The following is a 24,742-nucleotide window of genomic DNA, read 5'->3' as shown; positions in this document are numbered from 1 at the left end:
TCGGGGGTTGAGGTACTAGGATTTAACTCCGTCACAGAGTTAGTTACCAGAAACTCTGAGACTTAAGTTTAGTTTAAGGACGTGATGATCACTTGTATTCGTGATTTAGAGGTCATGCTTGTGGAAATGATAGATGAGGGGTACATTAAAAAGGAAAAGGCATCCTGGAGACCTACTTGAACATTCCAGGAGCAAACGAAGAATGCCCTGGAGCAAGGCAACGAAGAGGCACAAAAGGGCTACGTACAAAGCATAGTAAGCTGATAGAATCTGCAAGATGTGGAGACCGATTTCAAAGACAGAGCACTGCTAACGAGAAGACCTGTAGGTGACCTGTCCCATTTGAGAGGGAGAGGGTGGCACGGACTGATGAAGTTCTAGAAGGACCTCCAAGTCCCTCTTCCCAAATCCACTGTTCAGGTTCTCTCCAGAACCTTCCCTCTGTAGACATTTATTCAATATTCTTCCTTACTTCTGACAGATATGTGCTCACTACCTAGAGCTTGGCCTCCAAATTGACCTATACTTGCCCTGTATACAGACGGCCTCAGCAGTAGTCAGTGAAGGGAGGCTGAGCCATATGTTGGGATGGGTCACACCAAGGACGGGAGACAGGTGGTACCTGATGGGTATTTAGACAAACCTGCATACCCTACGATCATCTTATGGATGGTATAAAAAGCTTAAAAACTCTGCCATAAAATGAACAGTAGTGTGACTATAAATGATACCACTTTTCTTTAGACCCATCTCTGTACTGCTCAGACTAGAATTCATCCTCATGGGAGAGGCATTTCCTAATGCAGAGCTTTTGTTTCCCTTACCTCTTCTCCTGATGTTCCTGTGGTCCTTGGAATCCAGTAGTGTCCAGCACAAAGGACAGGAAGCCACCCATGATGAAAACATTAACTGGCCACACAATCAACCAACACTGTATTTATCATCCTTGAGACAGACTGTCTCTTGGGATGGGCTGGTCTCCAGAAAAATGTCCCTTACTCAATCACGGATCTTTTCTAATTGGCGCTCATGGCAAGGGGACCTAACATGAATCACTGCGTGATGCAGATTAACTTTGTACAAACAGGATTCAAACCTATAGAGCTGAATCACAACCTGTCTTTATTCATCTATTTATTTTGATATGTGCTTATGACTTCCTCATATAGGGACAGAATATATAGATATATATACACACTATAAATTTATGAAGTATATTTATGGTTGTATCTAGATGTACTTCATAAAGAATACATATGTAAAATATTTATATATAATCATTCACCCACCTCAGCTTCCAGTTTCTATTAGTATATATTCTCTAAAATTACTTCTAGATTTAATAAGTCCAAAATTTCAACCCTTAAAATTGTACACTGAAAATCCAAAGAGCCCCAGCAAATTCTAAATGTGTGGAGCATCCAAATAAATGCCTACTTACAAGGAGAAATACTATAATAAAGAACAAACAGGAAGAAATGTTTATTCCAATAGTCAAACCCTCACAAATTTCCCAAAAATTGTCTACAAGGAAGCAAACTCCAATTAAATATTCCTAATAAAGCTTCTTTTTAATCCAATAGTTGTGTCAATGGATCAAAAAAGGTGATAGGAGAGTAAAATAGGAAATCATGTCTTAAACATGTAATTTTAACATAAAATACATGGATATAAGTTCCTTTCAGTTCAGTTCAGTCCCTCAGTCGTGTCCGACTCTATGCGACTCCATGGACCACAGCACGCCAGGCCTCCCTGTCCATCACCAACTCCTGGAGTTTATCCAAACCCATGTCCATTGAGTAGGTGATGCCATCCAACCATCTCATCCTCTGTCATCCCCTTCTGCTCCCATCTTAAATCTTTCCCAGCATCAGGATCTTTTCAAATGAGTCAGGTCTGCACATCAGGTGGCCAAAGTACTGGAGTTTCAGCTTCAACATCAGTCCTTCTAATGAATATTCAGGACTGATTTCCTTTAGAACAGACTGGTTCAATCTCCCTGCAGTCCAAGGGACTCTCAAGAGTCTTCTCCAACACCACAGTTCAAAAGCATCAGTTCTTCAGTGCTAAGCTTTCTTTATAGTCCAACTCTCACATCCATACATGACTACTGGAAAAACCATAGCCTTGACTAGATGGACCTTTGTTGGCAAAGGTTCCTCTACCCATCATTAGAGAAGACCAAGTCTTCTCTCAGCTCTGTTTTATATGAATGGCACACACAGGTTGTTGTCTATGATTTCTAGTTAGGTAGAAGCAGGAGACCTAAGTTCAATCCCCGGGTCAGGAAGATCCCCTGGAGAAGGAAATGGCAACCCACTCCAGTATTCTTTCCTGGGAAATCCCATGGACAGAGAAACCTGGCAGTTTCAACAGTCCTTGGGGTCACAAAACAGCTGGACACAACTTTGGGACTAAACACCACCACCACCAACATTCTTTAAAGTGAAGTAATAAGTTAGGGATACTTTCAAAGCAATCTTCAAGAGCTTACAATTGTTTTCCATCCTTATACAGTTACCTCACTTGCCTTGACAGAAACTTTTTGGAAACTAGCTTTCCCCCAGTATTTAATATGGAAAGAAACAACTATCTTTACACAAATGTATTTCACTAATAAGTACAACTGGTATCAGTAAGCTTGAGCACAACCAAAACTTATTACTGGAAGCACCTAATGACTGTTTTGAGCAGAAGTATGTGGGCACCTTGAAGAAGAAGCTACCAGCTGCCTGTGATCAGTGAGTCACCAGCATCAGCCAGACTGTTTTATCAGAGTGGGAAGGGAGTGTCTGTGAGCCCAGAAAGGAACTCGGAAAGTGAGTTAGTTAGGAAAGATTTTGCCAGAAACAGAAATGACTTAATAACAAATATGGTTGTCCTATGAGTCTATATCAATTAAATAATGTCACAATTATACTATATAACAAATACACCAAATTCAATGGAATACGATCAATCATAAGCATTTCATTCTCATGCCCATAGGTCCACAAGCCAGCTCCTATCTCAGCAGGTCAGCATCTCTGCTTCAAATCGTGGGCCAGCTGAGCTTGATTCCTCACTGCAGGTGGAGCTGGGTCTGCTCTGCACACATACATTCAGGCACCCAGCTACCTGCGGTGGGGCGGGGAGGGGTGGAAGTTCTTCTTATGGCAAAGCCAAAGCACAAGACACCTTTCAAACCTCTCTTCATGTCATGAGTGTTAATATTCCAGTGGCTGAAGGGAGCAAGTTACCAAGGAACAGGTAGCAGATTCTACCAACCTTGAGGACAAATCAAGTGAATGGTCAGTCCAAGATTCCAGAGTGAGAAAATATATTTCTCCCATGGGGACAGAGATGGAGTGAATATTTTCAACAATAATCTAATCTACCTCACAGGCCAAAGTAAAAGGCTTATTTGTAGTCCTGAATATGTCAAAATTCTGGTTAAAATTGATTTTTAAAGTCACTTTTAGCTCTATCATTTTATGATCTCACAATTTTGTGACTACTTAGATAAAAATGCATTGCTAGACTGATTGATAATGTTAATAGAAACAAAAAGAATTAGTGTTCTCAGCATTGTTTTTGTTAAACAGTTTGAGCTAAAGACATTTTAATTCAGATCTAGTTGTCCATGCAGATTCAAGCACAGAGATATGCAATGTAGTAGATTAAAATGTTCCATCATGACAGCCAAGCAGCCTCCTCTTCACATTCAAAACCTGATGTAGTGAGGTATCAGTTCAGCTCAGTTGCTCAGTCGTATTCGAATCTGAGACCCTATAGACTGCAGCACGCCAGGCCTCCCTGTCCATCACCAACTCCCGGAGTTTACTCAAACTCATGTCCATTGAATCAGTGATGCCATCCAACCAGCTCATCCTCTGTTGTCCCCTTCTCCTCCCACCTTCAATCTTTCCCATCATCAGGGTCTTTTCAAATGAGTCAGTTCTTCGCATCAGGTGGCCAAAGTATTGGAGTTTCAGCTTCAACATCAGTCCTTCTAATGAATATTCAGGACTGATTTCCTTTAGGATGGACTGGTTAGATCTCCCTGCAGTCCAAGGGACTCTCAAGAGTCTTCTCCAACACCACAGTTCAAAAGCATCAATTCTTCAGCACTCAGCTTTCTTTATAGTACAACTCTCATATCCATACGTGACCACTGGAAAAACCATAGTCTTGACTAGGCGGACCTTTGTTGACAAAGTAACGTATCTGCTTTTTAATATGCTGTCTAGGTTGGTCATAACTTTCCTTCCAAGGAATAAGTGTCTTGTAATTTCATGGCTGCAGTCACCATCTGCAATGATTTTGGAGCCCAGAAAAATAAAGTCTACCACTGTTTTTGTTTCCCCATCTGTTTTCCCTGAATTGATGGGACTGGATGCCATGATCTTCATTTTATGAATGTTGAGCTTTAAGCCAACTTTCTGAGATATCAGGTCCTTTCAAAAAATCTTACCCTACATGTACCACATACATATAATATTATAAATATATGATAAACTATGTATACAAATTTGACTCTAATTTTAATGGTGAAAATATTCTAAAGATGAGACATTTCATTTTATAGCTTAGGAAAGTTGCTGGAAAACTTGAATTATTGAAAATGAAAGATTGAGATTAATAAGCATAAATGTAAATAAGTCTCAAATTTGGGAATCATTATCATCAAATTGGACACTTAAAAGGTGCTCCTTATTTTTCAAAGTGCATGTGCTCCTGAAAAGTAATCATTCAATTGGTAGTTTATTTTTTAATGATGCTATATCTATTTATTTATTTATTTTATTATTTGTTGTGTATAGTGTGTGCAGTGTGTATAGAGTATAGTGAGTACAGTGTGTGTTGGTTTCTGCTGGACAGGAAAGTGAATCATTTGTACATATATCCACTCTTTTTAGACTATTTTCCCATATAAATCTTTATAGATTATTGATATACAGTAAGCTATTAGTTACCGTTTTATTCATAGCAGTGTGTATATGTCAGTAAGTTTTTTGTTCGTTTGGTTGGTTGGTTGGTCGAGCAGTGGCTTATGGTACTTTAGCTCCCCGACTAGACCAGGGATGGAAGCTGGGAGCCCTGAAGTAAGAACACTGAGTCCTAACCAAGGGACCGCCTTGGAAGTGTTCATCAGTGATAGAGACTCATGTCTGTCTACCAAGTGAGGAAGAGCAGTGATTTGGGTACATGGTGACGGTAAGAATCGAGATGGACTTTAGAAGATAGACAAGTTTTGGTAAAATTAAGATGACTTAGGAAATAGTCCAGAAAGGCTGGGGGAAGGGAGCCATAATTGATGTCTCGGAAATGAGAACAAGCTTGGTGTGTTTGCCATCAGTAGAACCAAAGACTGAAACAGGGTCTCTCAGCATTTACAGAGAAATTAGGGGGAATACAGAAGCTGAGACCAATGATGGCAGCTTGGGAAACCCAGGCACCGGAGTTTGGATTGACTATGGTGGGGAATTTAAATGCTGAAAGCAGCCGAAAGGGAGAATTCCCTCTAGCAACAGGGACAGACAACTAGGAAGAAAGGAAAAAGAGGAGTCCTGCAGAGGCTGCGTCCCTAATTCAGCATGAGAGGAGGAGAGGAGGGGCTGGCTGGTCTGCAGCGCCTCTCAGGGAGGGAGGGCAGGGTGAAGAAGGCTTCCAGTATGATGCCAGAGAAGACGGGAGAGTCAAGGCTTAGCATGCAGGGTTCGTCTTGCAGCAGAAGTCCCGGGTTATTGTTACCACTCTGATTTATACTGCATCAAACATCTGATACGCATTATTAAAATGCAGAAGTGACCATCATGTATGTGCGCAAACAGATCTTTTTATGAAAAATGTCTCCTAATGCCCATTTACAAAGTCGTCATTCTTTCATATGGATCTACGGGTTTCCAACAGCTGTGTAAAGCTCTTTATATTAACATTCATAAAAGCAAATAACACAGCAAAATAAACATAGGAAAGGCTAGACAAATGTGAGTGCCTACAGAGTCACAGGAAAGGTCAGGAATTCTGTGTTCTATTTTCCTCTGGGTTTATCAGAATGGGTAAAATGAGACTCCTAGGATGATAGCAAGGTCAAAATACTATAGTTTTGTCCCTAAGCTAATAAAGGAAGCACAGAAATACAATGAAATAACATAAGTATAAAACATTTTTAGAGATTTAAAAGTATATAAAAACCTTTGGCCAAAATATTTTCTAGAAGATAAGTCCTACACAACTTAATTATTTAAAAATGCTTTATAACTTGGCATATTGCATTCACAGAAATGAGATTTGAAAATCAACCAGAAGTAATAAAACAAATTAATGTATCTAAAGTGCTCAAAACTCTGGGACTTTAAATCAAAATTTGCAATATGTAATTGCAATTAACTGCAATATTATTTAATTTTTTAGAAAACACTCTTCTTATCAATAATTCTGAATCAAACATTAGTGACCCTTCGAGTAATCAGATTTTTTTAATTGAAGAGCAAATCAAGAAAATGTGCAGTATTACTACAAATATAGTTACAAAAAGAAGTTACTTTGTGAAATAATATAAAAATACACATAAATATTATATATACATAATATGTATATAATATTATATGTATACATACATGCTGCTAAGTCGCTTCAGTCGTGTCCAACTCTGTGTGACCCCATAGATGGCAGCCCACCAGGCTTCCCCGTCCCTGGGATTCTCCAGGCAAGAACACTGGAGTGGGTTGCCATTTCCTTCTCCAATGTGTGAAAGTGAAAAGTGAAAGTGAAGTCGCCCAGTCGTGTCCGACTTTTAGCAACCCCATGGACTGCAGCCTACCAGGCTCCTTTGTCCATGGGATTTTCCAGGCAAGAGTACTGGAGTGGGTTACCATTGCCTTCTCCCGTATACATACATATGCATGTACATGTGTATAAAAATACACATAAATATTATATATATATAATATGTATATACATATACATACGTATACATACATATACATATACATATTATATATATGTCTCAGTTGTTCAGTTGCTAAGTCATATCCGACTCTTTGCAACCTCATGGATTGCAGCACGCCAGGCTTCCCTGTCCTCACTATCTCCCAGAGCTTGTTCAAACTCATGTCCATTGAGTCAGTGATGCCCTCCAACCATTCCATCCTCTGTAGCCCTCTTCTACTGCCTTCAATCTTTCCCAGCATCAAGGTCTTTTCCAATGAGTCAGCTCTTTGAATCGGGTGGCTAAAGTATTGGAGATTCACACACAGACACACACACACACACACACACACACACACACACACACACACTGGTCTCTGCCCCCAGTTCCTGGCACAGAGTTACTAACAAGTTTCTAATTTCCTAAGTGTTAACAGCACTAGGAGCATCATTCTGTTCTAATCTTTGGTCTTTGACTGGTTCCTGACAAAGAGCTCCTAAATCTCTTGGAATTTCCTGATCAATGGTGATGCCTTTTATTCAAATTAGGTGACTCTTGGTGAGTTCCTGTATAGCTCCTGTATAGCTTCACCAAAAAAACACTAAGGAGTGATTAGAAGCTTGAAATTATCAAAACTAAGCTATGATTAGAAGCCTGGAACTTTCCACCCCACCCTCATCCTTTGCAGACAGGAGGCTGAGTTAATGACTGAGCATGGCCACATGATGAAGCTTCCATGAAAATACCCAAAGAATGGGTTTCAAGAAGCTTCCAGACTGGAACATGTGGAGGTGCTGGGAGAGTGGTGTTCCCAGAGGGGAGATGGAAGCTGGTGTACTTCTTCCATCTTGCTGTTCATCTGTATCCTTGATTATATAATAAACTAGCAGATGTAAGTGTCCCCCTGACTTATGTGAGCTGTTCTAGCAAATTATGGAACTCTAGGAGAGGGTCATAGGAACCCAGATTTACAGCCCAGTCCATCAGAAGACAGGCTTCCCTCGTGACTAAGTAAGTAAAGAATCCGCTGCAATGCGGGAGGACCTTGGTCCGATCCCTGGGTTGGGAAGATCCCCTGGAGAAGGGAAAGGCTACCCACTCCAGTATTCTGGCCTGGGGAATTCCATAGACTATAATCCATGGGGTCATAAAGAGCCAGACACGACTGAACAACATTCACATTCACTTTCTTTCCATCAGAAGACAACCTGAGAGGAGCCATTGGTGCCCTAAGTTGTGATAGTCTTGTGAAACTGAATCCTTCCTTCAAAGAAAGTGATGCGACCTCCAGGCAGACAATGTCAGAACTGAGTTGAATTGTAGGATACACATTTGGTGTTGCAGAAATGCCTGCCGTGTGGAAAACCCACACATCCACTGTTGGACATGAAGTGTGGTAGTAATATGAGAGTAAAGGAAATAACAGGAAAGTGTTTTTTTCCAACGTGTGCCTATTTTCTAAAAAAAAGAAAGCGAAATCTCCCTTAATTAGGCTCCACCTTTCCTCTATAATCACACTCTAGATTACACATGTGAAGGAAACAGTGACAGCACAGCGCCGATGAAAACGTGAAACTTCAAGAATTTGAGTGCTCGAGGAAGATAATGGGAGCACAAACTGATTAAAGTAATAATGAGTCTTAGAAAAATTGAGACCTGATTTTTAATAAGAAAGCTGAGAAATACCATCATAATTTTCATTAAATTTTTGATAACAGCAGACATTTCATTATACGCTATAAAAACCAACGCATTGAGCTATGCACTAAACTTGAAACCTGCTGATAGCAGGCCCCTCATAAAGTCAGTTTATTATACCGGAAATGTTGTAATAAACATAATCATATTCTACAAATCAAGCAACTTTGCATACTAACTTACATCAGCAAGGAAGAATAATAACGGTTAAATCAAATGAGGGGTTCAGACCATCATTTTCTACTCCCTATAGAATAACAGGGGCCCAGAGACTCAGAGACCCTTGTTGACATGAACTTGATTTTCATAAATTTATTCTGGCTACAGAAATTTATACTTCTCCCCTAAGTTAGGCCTGTAGGACTAAATATAGTCTGTTCTTCCTCCTTCACCAATTTCTAGACCCTGTGACTTTCATTTTACACAGAGGTTCCATAACAACTTCATTTGCCAGCTTTTAAATTATTTTGATAAAGTGTATGATATTATACAGTTATTACCACTAGGACCACAGGAAACATTACCAGATCGATATCACCATCTCCCATTAAAAGGCGATTCAGTGTGTCAGTAATTTCCTTTCATTGCACTTCAAATCCTCAAAATACCCAAGATCTTTTATTATGTGGATCCCTGCAGGCTTAGAATGTTACAGAATCTGGAGAGGGTGGGGAGGACGACAAGGGCAGGGGAGGGGAGAGATGAAGGGGCTGGACTTAATAGGACTGCTACAAAGATGGTGAAGAAGTCATTTTATTTTTTCCCCAAAGCTGTAATGATTTTAAAGGCAGAAGACATAAGTTGCATATAAACAGATTCAGCATCTCAGCATCACATATAAATAAAAGACATGAGATGAATGGTAGGTGGTTTATAATTTGTGAAAACATATAACTGGTGCATCAGACTCATGATTTCCAAATACTATTTTAGGATGAGATTCAGTTTACTTAAGTAAAACAGAAGATCAATTTATAGAAAACTGTGACCTAAGTAGGAGGACAGGGTACCCATCAGTGACATTTCAGGAGAAGGGGACACTTGAAAACCTGACTTGGGAAACCACTCATACTGTTAACCTCTGCTTTCGGAAGTGTGTTTAAATTATTCAGTGCTAAGAAGCATCTTTTCCTTCATTAATGCTTGTTCAGAAAAGGAAAGCACAGTCTCAGCAGTTGAAGGTTCTCCATCATCCGGCCAAAGCAAAAGTTTCCCCGGCCCTGGCTGGTAGGGTATGCCAGCTCCACTGTGTTTCCAGATGCTCCCACTGTGGTAAGGTGAGCTAATGGAGAACACTTGGTCTCCTTTCTGTTTGCCGTCATAACTTACTGAAATAAAGCACCTACCAGTGTCGGATCTAAGAATGCAAAATGATTTCATATCAATATAAATAAGACTATCTTCTGCAAAAAAGAAGTAGACCTCAGAGTCCATGGGGTAGGCGTCTCCCAGTTTCCCTGCTCAAAAATACAATACTGCAAAGGTGTAGGGTCGGATCTCCATCAGAAGCCGGACAGCAGGCTTGCAGATTTTGAGTGTATTGGGCTCAACAGATCTTACTACTGCAACAGGTCTAGCAGGCTTCCTTGGCAATCCTTTCTTTAACGAGGCTGTCCAAGGTCATGGACAACAAGAAGGACCCCTGAGGGTTACCCTTCCCTAACACTTCAGTCATCTGGGGCACGTGTTCCCCAGCTGCCCTACCCCCACAGCACCCGAGCTCCTCACATGACCCCTCTTCCATGAAACCTTCCCTCTTCATCTCCCTACACGCATCCTTCCGCCAGCCTACATGGGCTCTCCCCCTTTTACACTCCCACCACATTTTGCTTCCTTCTTTGTTCTGGCCTAAATCACATTATGCCCTTTATGTTGATTATTTTCATATTTATTAAGAGCTCCCTGAGCACACGATCCATCTCTTTTTCATCTTCCCAACCACTGTCACCACCCATCCTCAGTAACTCACAAAATATCACACATTTATGAGCAATGCAGAGAGGAGTCTAATTGTGCCATGGCAATGCAAAGTTTATGCTGGAACAGGGAAACCTTAGCCAGCAAGCTGGCAGAGACCACTCAGCCTTACTTGCTGGATTTCTATCCTGCTTGGCCATCTGTAACCAGGTGGGACTCGAAAGGATGCAGAGAACTGTGAACAATAGTACCCCTCCTCAATTTCCCCTCTGACACCTTTCAGTGGCTTCCCTGTTCCTTCCCATCATCACCTCTACATCTGATGTGAGCAGAAATTCACAGCAACATCAATGAAAGAGCTCTCTTTGATGAATAAGCCAGGGATTTTCCCTTCTGCAACCCCAGAGCAGTGAGCTGAAGGATGATGACTCCTTCAGAGAAGGGATCTAAATTCTTACACAACTTCATAATGAAAAAGATGCAATCTCGAAGCAAGCCACTCCCAATCCAGGAGAGAAGGGAGAGAAGTCAGTATAGTCTGCTTCTAACAGTTGTAACACACAGGTTAAAAAAGGGGGCGATGGTTTTACAACGTAAAATAAATCCACTTCCAAAACGGGTATAAGAAGAAGACAAAAAAGGGGAAGCTACGTTAAAAAGATTAATAGCCTCTGGCAGGGTAATGCTTTAGATGAACGCGGCACATCTAACTTAGTCCAGCATATCAAAGGGAATTGTTACCTCTCTTTTTAATAAATAAATCAAAAGAGCTACAGAAACCAAGAGGCAAATATAGTCGAGCAGTCCTTAGTGAGCTGCTCCTATGTACCAAGCAGCAGCACTACAGACTGTACAGAGTACTGTTCTGAGTACTGAGGGAGCAGCAGTCAACCGACAGGCGCCCAAGGACCAGAGCTGCTATGGTGGCTGACAGAGCAGAATATATAAACACAGCCATTTCAGTATTAAGATGTGCTGTGAAGAAGACGAAATAGGATCATTCAAAGACAGAGGGTTGAAGAGGAATTATTTCAGCTAGGACAGTCGGGCATGTGTGCTTGGAGGGAGTGAGTCAAGATATAAGTGATAGAACGCAGAAGAGAGATGACCCGGAGGAAAAGGAAGCAGATGGTGCAGTGGAGACAAAGGTGGCGGAGCAGGACATCTATGACACAGAGAGAAGGCCACGCAGCGTGACACCCAGAGACACGTAGTGGAGGGAGGGAGGTCAGACAGAGACGGGCCAGGTCACAAGAAGCCTTCAACCTGCGGTGAGGAGTCTAAGCTTTATACCGCTATCAATGGGAAGCCACCGAGAGGCTTGAAGCAAGACAGGGATGTGCCTGATCAACCCTCTGGTTTAGTGTGGAGGAGGAATTTTAAAAGTAGGAGACTGGACGGGAGCTGCTGCAGTGGTCCAGGGATGAGATGCCCATCATCTAAACAAGGGTTGTAACAACGGAAATGGTGAGAAGTGGTGAGGTTCAGGATATACCTGGGAAGTAAAACAGGTAGGAGTTGATAATGGTATGGATGGGGGAAATGAGGTTAAGGGAGGAATTGACAGTGACTCCTAGGTTTTTACCCTGAAAAAAATGGGTGGATGATGGTGCCATACATGAAGGTTGAAAAGGCAAGGGGGTAAAATCAGCTTTCAGGATGGGGACTGGAGAACAGGAGTTCTCTTTAGCTACATATGTACACAAAGTCCTTCAGACATGCACATGAGAGTTTGGATATGTAAATTGAAATGTAATTAACCTACGGCTGCTGCTGCTAAGTCGCTTTAGTTGTGTCCAACTCTGTACGACCCCATAGACAGCAGCCCACCAGGCTCCGCCATCCCTGGGATTCTCCAGGCAAGAACACTGGAGTGGGTTGCCATTAACCTACAGATGGTATTAAAACCAGTGGACTAAACGATATCACTAGAGGTAAAGAAGGAGAATGCAGATGAAGAGAGAAGAGGGTCCAAGTTCAAGATCCAAACACTCTCAATATTTAGTGGTTGGTAGGTGGTCAGTGGGCTTTCCCGATGGCTCAGCAGGTAAAGAACCCACCTGCCAATACAGGAGGCATAAGAGACATGGGTTCCATCCCTGGGTTGGGAAGAACCCCTGGAGGAGGAAATGACAACCCACTCCAGTATTCTTGCCTGAAAAAAATCCCGTGAACAGAGGAGCCCAGTGGGCTAACGTCCAATGGGTCACGATGAGTCAGACATGACTGAGCAACTAAGCACAGCACACAGGTCAATAAAGGAGACCAAGAGCGAATGGCCAGTGAGAGGGAAGGGTAATGCTCCATACTACCAGGACAGGGTAATATCACTGAAGACCAAAAATGAAGACGTTTCAAGGCAAAGGAAGTGGTCATCTATACCAAAGCTGCTGAGAAATAAATCTCACCACCTCTGGCAGCTTAGAACCTTAAAATACATATCAACCAGATGTCATCAATCACCTGGAGAGAAGGAGCCTTAATGGAGAGGAGAGTGGCCATAGCCAAAATAGTAAGGGAACATCTTTATTCTTCAGATGGCTTCACCATCAATTATTTCTGAAGTGTCCAAACTAATAACTTAATGCACGTTACAAAATGAGTTGCAACAGACATCAAGATAATGAATTACTGGGGAGCACTAGAGGATGTCAGGTAGAACACTTCCCAAAGCCCAACTTTCCAAATTCCCAAAGCTGCCAAATGGGAAGGGGAAGTGGGTCATAGTGGGCAGACTGATGTCAAGAGAACAGCATTCTTGGTTTGATTCAGCAAATCATCTTACTTGTTTCTACAACGGTGATCGGAGAAGGCAATGGCACCCAACTCCAATACTCTTGCCTGGAAAATCCCATGGACGGAGGAGCCTGGTAGGCTGCAGTCCATGGGGTCGCTAAGAGGCGGACACGACTGAGCAACTTCACTTTCACTTTTCACTTTCATGCACTGGAGAAGGATGTGGTAACCCGCTCCAGTGTTCTTGCCTGGAGAATCCCAGGGATGGGGGAGCCTGATGGTCTGCCATCTGTGGGGTCGCACAGAGTCGGATACAACTGAAGTGACTTAGCAGCAGCAGCAGCACAACGGTGATACTCAGCATTAGGTACATATGGATAAGGAAGAAGCCAGGTAAACATTTCACTGCCTGAGAGCATTCCCTGCATATGCACACTATTGTATATTGTCCTTTCTTTTGACATCATTTCTAATGAGAAATAGTTTCCATCTTATGACTTCAAGCCATAGGCTCTTTGACAAATAAACTTCGGGCTTCCCAAGTGGCATTAGTGGTATGGAACCCACCTGCCAATGCAGGAGACGTAACAGGAGAGGGTTCGATCCCTGGGTGGGGAAGATCCCCTGGAGGAGGGCATGGCAACCCACTCCAGTGTTCTTGCCTGGAGAATCCCAAGGACAGAGGAGCCTGGTGGGCTGTGGTCCACAGGGTTGCAGAGTCAGACACAATGGAAGCTACATAGCATGCATGCACAATTAACTTAAAGATGAACTGAAGAGCAGAAAGTTCTGTTTGTTCAAATTATATGACCCGGTATGACCCAGATTTATTTTTTCATGGGATGTGGATAAAAACAGGAAAATGAAAATAAACCAATAGAACAATTTCCATTCTCATGTAAATAGCTTGTGGAAAAAACCAGTGGGAATCTCACCCAGTACACACTTGCCTACAGATCTAACATACACGCAAGTGATCTGAATTCAGGGTACTTCTGAGTGGTCGAGGGGCTAAATGGCCAGGCAAGAGTGTTTTTAGTTCATTAAGAGCACACATCTCTCAGCTCCTGCGGCCTTTCTGGAATCTGTCAACATTGTGAGTCATATCATAACTATAAGGAAATGTTTTAAACTTAACTTTTGACCTTCAGTCTAATGAATCCTCTAATTCTACCAGTTCAAACTGTTGAATAATTCAACAAACAGTGTTCTGACCCAAAGCAATTTAAGATATGGTGATATTTTTGCTCTGAGATGAAAAGGAGAAAAGAGCTGATTCTGCATTCCATTCCAGCTCATCGTGTTAAAAACACCTGAATACATCCATTTTTAAATTTCTCCTATGCCAAGGAAAAGGCTGAAGTGGAATGAAATGAAAAAAATAATGGTTTCAAACCAGAATCTCTTTACTGTAACCAAAATCTCCCTTGAAAATGTCTCTTTTCCCCTTCCTTAAAAGGAAGAAAATTGTAAGTTGGAGCACTGCTTACCAAGGGGTATATTTGTGCATGTTTTCTAAATGCCAGAAGTTTTCTGAAGCCAAGGGTAACTTATATTTTAGTCAATTCTGTATGAATGCCTGGGGAAATATGTAAAACATTAATCAGGCTAACTACAATTGCATGCTTATCGTCTGAATGGAAAAGTAATATATACAGAAGGGCAACCAGAGATTAAAATTAAGTTAGTGAAGCATCTGAAAGCTCAATTAGCTTTTATGCAAAAAAAAAACAAAAAACAAAAAACAACCAAGCTTAAAAATAGGGAAGGAGAATTGTGAAATTATAGTCTTGAGGAACATTATTTTTATTTTTGAAAAAATTAAGAAAAGGAATTCTATATTAATCTTTTTTACAAATGACATATATGTTCAAATTTTTCCAAGTTAACTAATATATAATATATTGGAAAGATCATCGTTTAGGGGAATGTGATACCTGGGTCTAGTCCATTCTTCTTATCACTGACTAGCTGAATAGCCTTAACTTGGGGGTCTTCATGGAAGGAACACAGGCACTGACACCAGACAGATCTAAATTTAAAATTAAAATCTGCCTTGTGTTGTGTTTCTCTAAACAAGCTCCTTAACATCTTGGAGTATCAGTTTCCCAATATGTGAAATGAGGATAATAGGCCACACTCAAAGCTAAGATTAAAAAAGTTACTGATCCGAAATAATTAGCACAAAGCTGGTACCAGAAATTATTCTCCTTCCCTTTTCTTGTTTTAACTATTCTTTTTTAATTAATGAGGGACTTAGAGCAAATAACTCAATTTCCTTTATATTCTAAAAGCCTATGTTAGTAATGCACACTGAAGAGGAGATTCACTTTCCAATTATTTAAGGATCTCATGAAGAAGTGCTATTTCATTTAATCTGAAGAACTAGCTCCCCAAATCCTAACAAATAAGTGTTCATGTACATCATTATGCAAAGGAAGTACCCTTACACAGCCCCATAAAAAGATTTTCACAGACTCGATTACTTAAGAATTTCAGGACACGTTTATTATGTTAAAGTATGTGGTGCTAGTGGTAAAGAACCCGCCTGCCAATTCCAAGATGTAAGAGACACCAGTTCGATCCCCACGTCTGGAAGACCCCTGGAAGACAGCATGACAACCCACTCCAGTATTCCTGCCTGGAGGACATAGCCAGGTGGACTACGGCCCACAGGGTCACAAAGAGTGGGAAAGGACTGAAGCAACTCAGCACACATGCATGTTCCCTCTGTGCCTACTTTCTAGAAAGTTTTTATCATATATAGATGCTGAATTTTATCAGAAGCCTTTTCTGAATCTATTAAGATGGTCATCTATTTTCTCCCTCAATTTGTTCATGTGGAATATCACACTGATTGATTTGTGGATCCTGAATAATCTTTGCATCCCTGGGATAAATCCTAATTGATTATGGTGTATGATTCTTTTAATGTGTTGTTGGATTCAATTCCCTGGGACAACAGGGGGTGAAGGGCACCTCTGCACACTCCCAAATCCACTTATAATCAGCCCTCCATATCCCCAGTTCTGTGTTGGTGGATTCAGTGATCCATGGAGCATGTAGTATTGTAGTATTTACTACTGAAAAAAATATCCACATATAACTGGACCCTCAAGGTTCAAACTGGTATTGTTCAAGAGTCAATTGTATCCCCAAATAAATAAGGGTAACAAGTAGCTTCTGTCGAGAACTGTCAGAATTAAGCTTTGCTTTTTTACTTCCCTTTAACATAAAGCCACTTAGAGGATTAAAAAAAAAAAAATGGACAGGATGTGAGTGGTCTAATTGGTAGATGTATTTAGGGGGTTCATTTACCATCACGGGCTTCCCTGGTGGCTCAGGGGTAAAGAATCCGCCTGCAACGCAGGAGACATGGCAGGAGAAGCAGATTAGATCCCTGGGCTGGGAAGATGCCCTGGAGCAGGAAATGGCAACTCATTCCAGTACTCTTGCCTGGAAAATTCCATGGACAGAAAAGCCTGGCAGGTTACAGTCTATAGGGTCAGAAAGACTCGGACACTACTGAGCGACTGAACACACACACACACACACACACACACACACACACATTTACCATCACATGACATCATTGCTTTTTTCCATACTTCCAAAACCCTTCAGTTGTTCCTTCCTAAAAGCAATTGCTCCCAAGTATCACTTCCGGCCCAAGGACCTTCCCCAACTCCTAAGCACTTCAGGCTGGAAGGGGACCTCTAGCTTCTGTGCTCTTCTTCCCCTAACCCCAGCAAAACACATCTATCGTATTATTTTTATACATAAGATTAACTAATCAGAATGGATTAACTAATTAGATTTCTGGTAAGAGGTTTCAGCATTCATTTAGAAATTCTTTACAAACATAAATGAATAACCTATAATGAGCAATCTCTACACTGTGTTCACCTTTGAGAAGTGGTGGTGGTGTTGTTCAGTCACTCAGTCATGTCCAGCTCTTTGCAACCCCCATGGACTGCAGCACGCCAGGCCTCCCTGTCCCTCACTATCTACCAGAGTTTAGCTAAGCTCATCTCCATTGAGTCGATGGACATGATGGTTGATGCTATCCAACCATTTCATCCTCTGCCACTTCCTCCTCCTCCCGCCTTCAGTCTTTCTCAGCATCAGGGTCTTTTCCAATGAGTCAGCTTTTCCCATCAGGTAGCCAAAGTACTAGAGCTTCAGCTTCAGCATCAGTCCTTCCAATGAATACTCAGGTTTGATTTCCTTTAAGATGGACTGGTTGAGGAGTGGAGGGACATATTAAAAAATTGTTTTCTGTCCCATTGCTTCTGTCCTGAATAACAAGTAATATGATGAACTCACAGAGGCTGAGTAGGTTTCTTTTGCAGTAAATGTTTTCAATAAATGAGGTGGTGCAAAGCATCAGCGTGGCGTGCATTTAGGGAGCTCTGGCTGGTGACAGGCAGGACACTATCAGGCGGACAGCCTTTCAACGCCTTTCCACAGCAGAGCCGAGCGGTGGCCGACTCCAAGGTTCTTCCAGAAGTTTCCTATCAGCACAGGGGAGCATGCAGACACATGCCAATGGACAATTTGCTTATGCATATTACTCTGTGGGTGACATGCTAGAATTAACTAAGAATCTTGGGGCATGAGTCACAGGGTATGAAAATCATCAGATTAAATCAGGAAAAGGCACTCAAAAAGCATACCCAAATTTTCTGATGGTGTTTCCATAACATTTTGGGCAAACAGTCACCCTACAAAAAGAAGATATACTCTCTCTGCAAAACAGAAATGCAGATGAGCTGAGTATCTGAGAACAATTCCTGCTACCCCTCAGCAGAAGGCTTTCAACCAGAGGGTAGATAAAAAGGGTTTTCAGTCACAACCCCCTAGACAGAGCAGGCTGAGGTTGTCAGAGTGGAAAGGGACATGAATTTCTCCAAGGCAAAATGCTGTACTAAATTCCCTAAAATAAAACCTACCCACTAGAGTCAATAAAGGAATGAAAGCACCCTAGATTACACTTAATTTTCTAACACAGACAGTGATAAAAGCTGAAACGTACCTACCAACTGAGGCCACACAGCTCAATATGCCTCCCTAATGACATTTTATCAAGGAGGATTTGTACGTGTCAAACACGAAAATAAATAGCATTTTGGGTCTGAAGACACTCCTTTAGCTCCTGCCCATACTAAAGAGAAAATACAGTTTCAAGGATGTTTGGGCATAATTTTTCATTGTGAGGCCAGCTTCTCAAACTAGAGAACGAGATGAACAGCATGAACTGCTCAGAGAGCTATGTTGATGAATTTTGAAAAGAAATGTAGCTTATTTATTATCCCCTTTCTCTTAATGAAAAACTAGTCAGTATTTCTCTAAAAGCAGCATTTAGAACCTGAGATAAATCTCCTTCTAAGTTAAAGACTGGGAGGAAAATATTGCAAATCATGCCTTACGTTTAATAATAAAAAATAGTTATTGAAGCCATAACTTAAGTTGGGACAAATATTCAAGATAATCTCCAAAAACAGGAAGAAACGAGGGAAGGAAAGGGGAAGGGAGAAAGAAGAGGGGAAAGAATCCTGGAGTCTCCTGCTCTGCCCCCTGAGCCATTCTCCAGGAAGTCTTTCCAGCCCCAGAGGCCTTGGGTTCCCCTTGCCCGCTCAGGGAATGCTGAGTACCATGCTGTGGTCTTCTGTCTACCCATCGGCTTACCCCTGAGACCGGGGACTTATGAAGACAGAAAGACACATCTGCCCCAAGCGCCACACTGTCCACAGCTCCCAAAACAGTGCCTGGCGCTCAGTCCATACCGGAGGATGGAGAAAGAAGGCGAAGAAAAGAGAATGGAGGGGCTGCAGGGAGAGGGCCCGGGAAAGCATCGGGCAGCAGCGCTGTACTCCTTAACACCTCCTAAGCAGTGTATGGGTTTCCCAGGTGGCACAGTGGTCTAGCATCTTCCTGCTAATTCAGGAGACACGGGTTTGATCCCTGGGTCGGGAAGATCCCCTAGAGAAGGGCATGGCAACCCACTCCAGTATGCTTGCCTGGGAAATCCCATGGACAGAGGAATCTGGTGGGCTACGGTGCATGGGGTCACAAAGAGTTGACATGACTGAGCACACAGTCACATAAGCAACATTTATTGTTAGCCTAGCAGAGTAGAAGCCAGTGCGCGTGCTGTCTTTCATATAAACACAGGGTTTCAGCATGCAAACGGCTGAAAAATTGTTGAATCATCTACAGCTATTTGATTCTTTAGTAGTCCTCTTAATTCATACTGTGGGTCCCAAAGAACGAACCCCAAGAGAAAAAGCCCCAAGGAACCTTGGGGTAATTTCCAGATACTTGGCTTAGTAACCGTTTTGTTTCTTTCTCCTCTCTTCTTCTCTTTTCTTTCCCGAATGCCAAGAATCTCCCCTCAACACTCACACAAAATATTCACAGGTTGAAGTCCTTACCTCCTATAAATGGGGGTCTGGGTATCTCTGATTCTGAATCCTCTTTACCCAAGATTTAGATTTCAAATCCAAGTTGAAATAAATATGTGCTAATCTTTGAATAAGAACAGTGAGGAAAGATGTCTAATCTCTCATCATAACTGTCCTTAAGAGGAGTTGGCAGCATAGCTGAGTGACATCCAAGCTGAGTTCCAGGACCTCCACTAGGAGATGAGAGCAAAAAAGAGAAATAATCGCATTAACTCTGAAGAAATATGCCTAATGTCTTTCTCACTTCTTTGTAATATGAAGTTAGAGAAGACAAATATGAACTGTGAACTTAAGGAGTATTTCAGCTTTGTGTGTTTATACTCTAAAAAGGAGAAAATGAAAATATATCCATTGTCACAGTAACCTGGATTCACCCACAGTAAGTATATGGTATGTGACAGTGGTCATCCTGAATTACTGGTTAAGCTCCCTCTAAATGCATTGTGTGTTCTACTGGACAAGGGGAATAGATGACTTTAATGTCCTTGAACAACCCAAGATTGGTGTCTGCAACTTAACCATTTCAATACACATTTCATTTACATTACAGATAATTAACTTCAGGCTCAGTTCTTTAGATGTGGAAATCAATGCATTAAGACCCACTATCCTGAAATAGGTATAAGAAGAAAACAAGGCTCAAAATTCAAGTCCCAAGTTGTTCCAGATTCAAATATGAAATAAATATATAATATTAGCATTAGGATAACATCCCTTGGGGGTTTCCCAGGTGCCACAGTGGTAAAGAATCTGCCTCCCAGTGCAAGAGACACGAAAGACGCAGGTTTGATTCCTGGGTCCAGAAGATCCTCTGGAGAAGGAAATGGCAACCCACTCCAGTATTCTTGCCTGGCAACTGCCATGGACAGAACAACTTGACAGGCTACAGTCCAGGGGGTCACAAAGAGTCAGCAGGACTGAGTGCGTGCACACACACACACACAAACACACAATCTCCCTTGGTTTGTCTCGAGACAAGAAAAACATCACATTGCCCTGGTTTCTATTATGTATCACTTCCATAGTTAAATTAGCCAAGACCAACAAAATGACACCTTACAATACACAAGAAGAGGGGAAATGGTGAAATTGAAATGAGACCATGGGCTTGGCAGTGCTTGGTCTGTAGTCCAAAGATAACTATGGCCCTGAAGTAGTTAACTACCCTGCAGCCCAGTTTCTCAGTGGAAGTAATAATACCTGCCTCCTAACTCTTCTCTGAGCACTGCCTTTCCAGCACAAAACCTAGAAAAACAGTGGCTGTTCAGGATATGTCAGTATTCTTTCCTCCTAAGAAATAATACCAACTGTAGTTCCTTGCTTTGGGGTGCCTTAGAAAAGTAAGTCAAGTTGAAAAAGAGAGTCAGAAGACTAAAAGAAATACAAAGTAGGATATGCCAAATGCTAATAGATGATAAACTGGGGGATTATTTCATCACTTGTTCATGGGGAATCATTTAGAATATTATAACACACATCAGTTCAGTTCAGTTCAGTTCAGTCGCTCAGTTGTGTCCGACTCTTTGCGACCCCATGAACTGCAGCACACCAGGCCTCCCTGTCCATCACCAACTCCCGGAGTTTACCCAAACTCATGTCCATTGAGTCAGTGATGCCATCCAACCATCTCATCCTCCGTCGTCCCCTTTTCCTCCTGCCCTCAATCTTTCCCAGCATCAAGGTCTTTTCAAATGAGTCAGCTCTTTGCATCAGGTGGCCAAAGTATTGGAATTTCAGCTTCAACATCAGTCCTTCCAATGAACACCCAGGACTGATCACCTTTAGGATGGACTGGTTGGATCTCCTTGCAGTCCAAGGAACTCTCAAGAGTCTTCTCCAACACCACAGTTCAAAAGCATCAATTCTTTGGCGCTCACCTTTCTTTATAGTCCAACTCTCACATCCATACATGACCACTGGAAAAACCATACTTGACTAGATGGACCTTTGTTGGCAAAGTAATGTCTCAGCTTTTGAATATGCTGTCTAGGTTGGTCATAACTTTCCTTCCAAGGAGCAAGCCTCTTTTAATTTCATGGCTGCAGTCACCATCTGCAGTGATTCTGGAGCCCAGAAAAATTAAGTCAGTCACTGTTTGCACTGTTTCCCCATCTATTTGCCGTGAAGTGATTGGACCAGATGCCATGATCTTCATTTTCTGAATGTTGAGCTTTAAGTCAATTTTTTCATTCTCTTCTTTCACTGTCATCAAGAGGCTCTTTAGTTCCTCTTCACTTTCTGCCATAGGGTGGTGTCATCTGCATATGTGAGGTTATTGATATTTCTCCCAGCAATCTTGATTCCAGCTTGTGCTTCATCCAACCCAGCATTTCTCATGATGTACTCTGCATATAAGTTAAACAAGCAGGGTGACAATGTACAGCCTTGACATACTCCTTTTCCTATTTGGAACCAGTCTGTTGTTCCATGTCCAGTTCTAACTGTTGCTTCCTGACCTGCATATAGGTTTCTCAAGAGGCAGGTCGGGTGGTCTGGTATTCCTATCTCTTTCAGAATTTTCCACAGTTTATTGTGATCCACACAGTCAAAGGCTTTGGCATAGTCAATAAAGCAGAAATAGATGTTTTTCTGGCACTCTCTTGCTTTTTTGATGATCCAGGGAATGTTGGCAATTTGATCTCTTGTTCCTCTGCCTTTTCTAAAACCAGCTTGAACATCCGGAAGTTCACAGTTCACGTATTGCTGAAGCCTCGCTTGGAGAATTTTGAGCATTACTTTACTAGCATGTGAGATGAGTGCAATTGTGTGGCAGTTTGAGCATTCTTTGGCATTGCCTTTCTTTGGGATTGGAATGAAAACTGACCTTTTCTAGTCCTGTGGCCACTGTGAGTTTTCCAAATTTGCTGACATATTGAGTGCAGCACTTTCACAGCATCATCTTTCAGGATTTGAAATAGCTTAGCTGGGATTCCATTGCCTCCACTACCTTTGTTCACACTGATGCTTCCTACAGCCCACCTGACTTCACTTCCAGGATATCCAGCACCAGGTGAGTGAAAGTGATCACACCTTCGTGATTATCTGCGTCGTGAAGATATTTTTGGACAGTTCTTTTGAGAGTCCCTTGGACTGCAAGGAGATCCAAGCAGCCCATTCTGAAGGAGATCAGCCCTGGGATTTCTTTGGAAGGAATGATGCTAAAGCTGAAACTCCAGTACTTTGGCCACCTCATGCGAAGAGTTGACTCATTGGAAAAGACTTTGATGCTGGGAGGAATTGGGGGCAGGAGGAGAAGAGGACGACAGAGGATGAGATGGCTGGATGGCATCACTGACTCGATGGACGTGAGTCTGAGTAAACTCCGGGAGTTGGTGATGGACAGGGAGGCCTGGTGTGCTGCAATTCATGGGGTCGCAAAAAGTCGGACACGACTGAGCGACTGATCTGATCTGATCTGTGTATTCTCGCTACCTCTTCTTAATATCTTCTGCTTCTGTTAGCCATACCATTTCTGTCCTTTATTGAGCCCATCTTTTCATGAAATGTTACCTTGGTAGCTCTAATTTTCTTGAACAGATCTCTAGTCTTTCCCATTCTATTGTTTCGTCTATTTCTTTGCATTGATAGCTGAGGAAGGCTTTCTTATCTCTCCTTGCTATTCTTTGGAACTCTGCATTCAAATGGGTATATCTCTCCTTTTCTCCTTTGCTTTTCACTTCTCTTCTTTTCACAGCTATTTGTAAGGCCTCCCCAGATAGCCATTTTGCTGTTTTGCATTTTTTTTCCATGGGGATAGTCTTGATCCCTGTCTCCTGTACAAAGTCATGAACCTCCGTCCATAGTTCATCAGGCACTCTGTCTATCAGATCTAGTCCCTTAAATCTATTTCTCACTTCCACTGTATAATCATAAGGGATTTGATTTAGGTCATACCTGAATGGTCTAGTGGTTTTCCCCACTTTCTTCAATTTAAGTCTGAATTTGGCAATAAGGAGTTCATGATCTGAGCCACAGTCCACTCCCGGTCTTGTTTTTGCTGACTGTATAGAGCTTGTCCATCTTTGGCTGCAAAGGATATAATCAATCTGATTTCGGTGTTGACCATCTGGTTATCTCCATAATATGCATATATACTTATATTTAAGTGCCACACTTGTCATATCACACTTTATTATAAATGGAATTTTACCTAACAGATCCAATCTTCACATTTTATGTAGACATAAGAAAGGAAATTTGAGACAAAGGATAAACAGTGTTTTGCAAACCATTAAAATTTTCATAAAGCAGTGATATGGTTACTACTCCAACAGACTTGATGATATGAAATCTTTCTCAAGAAATCAATTTTCTATTTACAATTGTCTAATACAACCAACCTAGACAGCATATTAAAAAGCAGAGACATTACCTTGCCAACAAAGGTCCGTCTAATCAAAGCTATGGTTTTTCCAAGAGTCATGTGTGAATGTGAGAGCTGGACTGTAAAGAAAGCTGAGCACCTAAGAAATGATGCTTTTGAACTGTGGTGTTGGAGAAGACTCTTGAGAGTCCCTTGTACTGCAAGGAGATCCAACCAGTCCATCCTAAATGAGATCAGTTCTGGGTGTTCATTGGGAGGAGTGATGTTGAAGCTGAAACTCCAATACTTTGGCCACCTGATGCAAAGAGCTGACTCATTTGAAAAGACCCTAATTCTGGGAAAGATTGAAGGCAGGAGGATAAGGGGACAACAGAGGATGAGATAGCTGGATGGCATCACCAGCTTGATTGACATGAGTTTGAGTAAACTCCCGGAGTTGGTGATGGACAGGGAAGCCTGGCATGCTCCAGTCCATGGGATCACAAGGAGTCAGATACGACTGAGAGACTGAACTGAACTGAATGTACATAATGTCAACACTATACATACAGTGAACCTGTTGACTCAGAAAGTAAAGAATCTGCCTGGAATGCAGAAGATGGAGGTTTAATCACTGTGTCGAGAAGATCCCCCAGAGAAGGGAATGGCTACCCACTCCAGTATTCTTGCCTGGAGAATTCCATGGACAGT

The 24,742-nt window shown here is 41.8% G+C and overlaps 1 protein-coding gene across 1 annotated transcript in view; it reads right to left on the bottom strand.

The window, feature by feature from the left end:
* Positions 1-24,742, bottom strand: part of FAT3 (FAT atypical cadherin 3) — an 801,278-nt gene that overhangs the window by 727,168 nt on the left and 49,368 nt on the right.

Source organism: Bos indicus x Bos taurus, chromosome 29 (genome assembly GCF_003369695.1).
Source record: "Bos indicus x Bos taurus breed Angus x Brahman F1 hybrid chromosome 29, Bos_hybrid_MaternalHap_v2.0, whole genome shotgun sequence".
Lineage (NCBI taxonomy): Eukaryota > Metazoa > Chordata > Mammalia > Artiodactyla > Bovidae > Bos > Bos indicus x Bos taurus.
The sequence above is the reverse complement of the archived record's forward strand: the minus strand, read 5'-3'. Positions and strand labels throughout refer to the sequence as shown.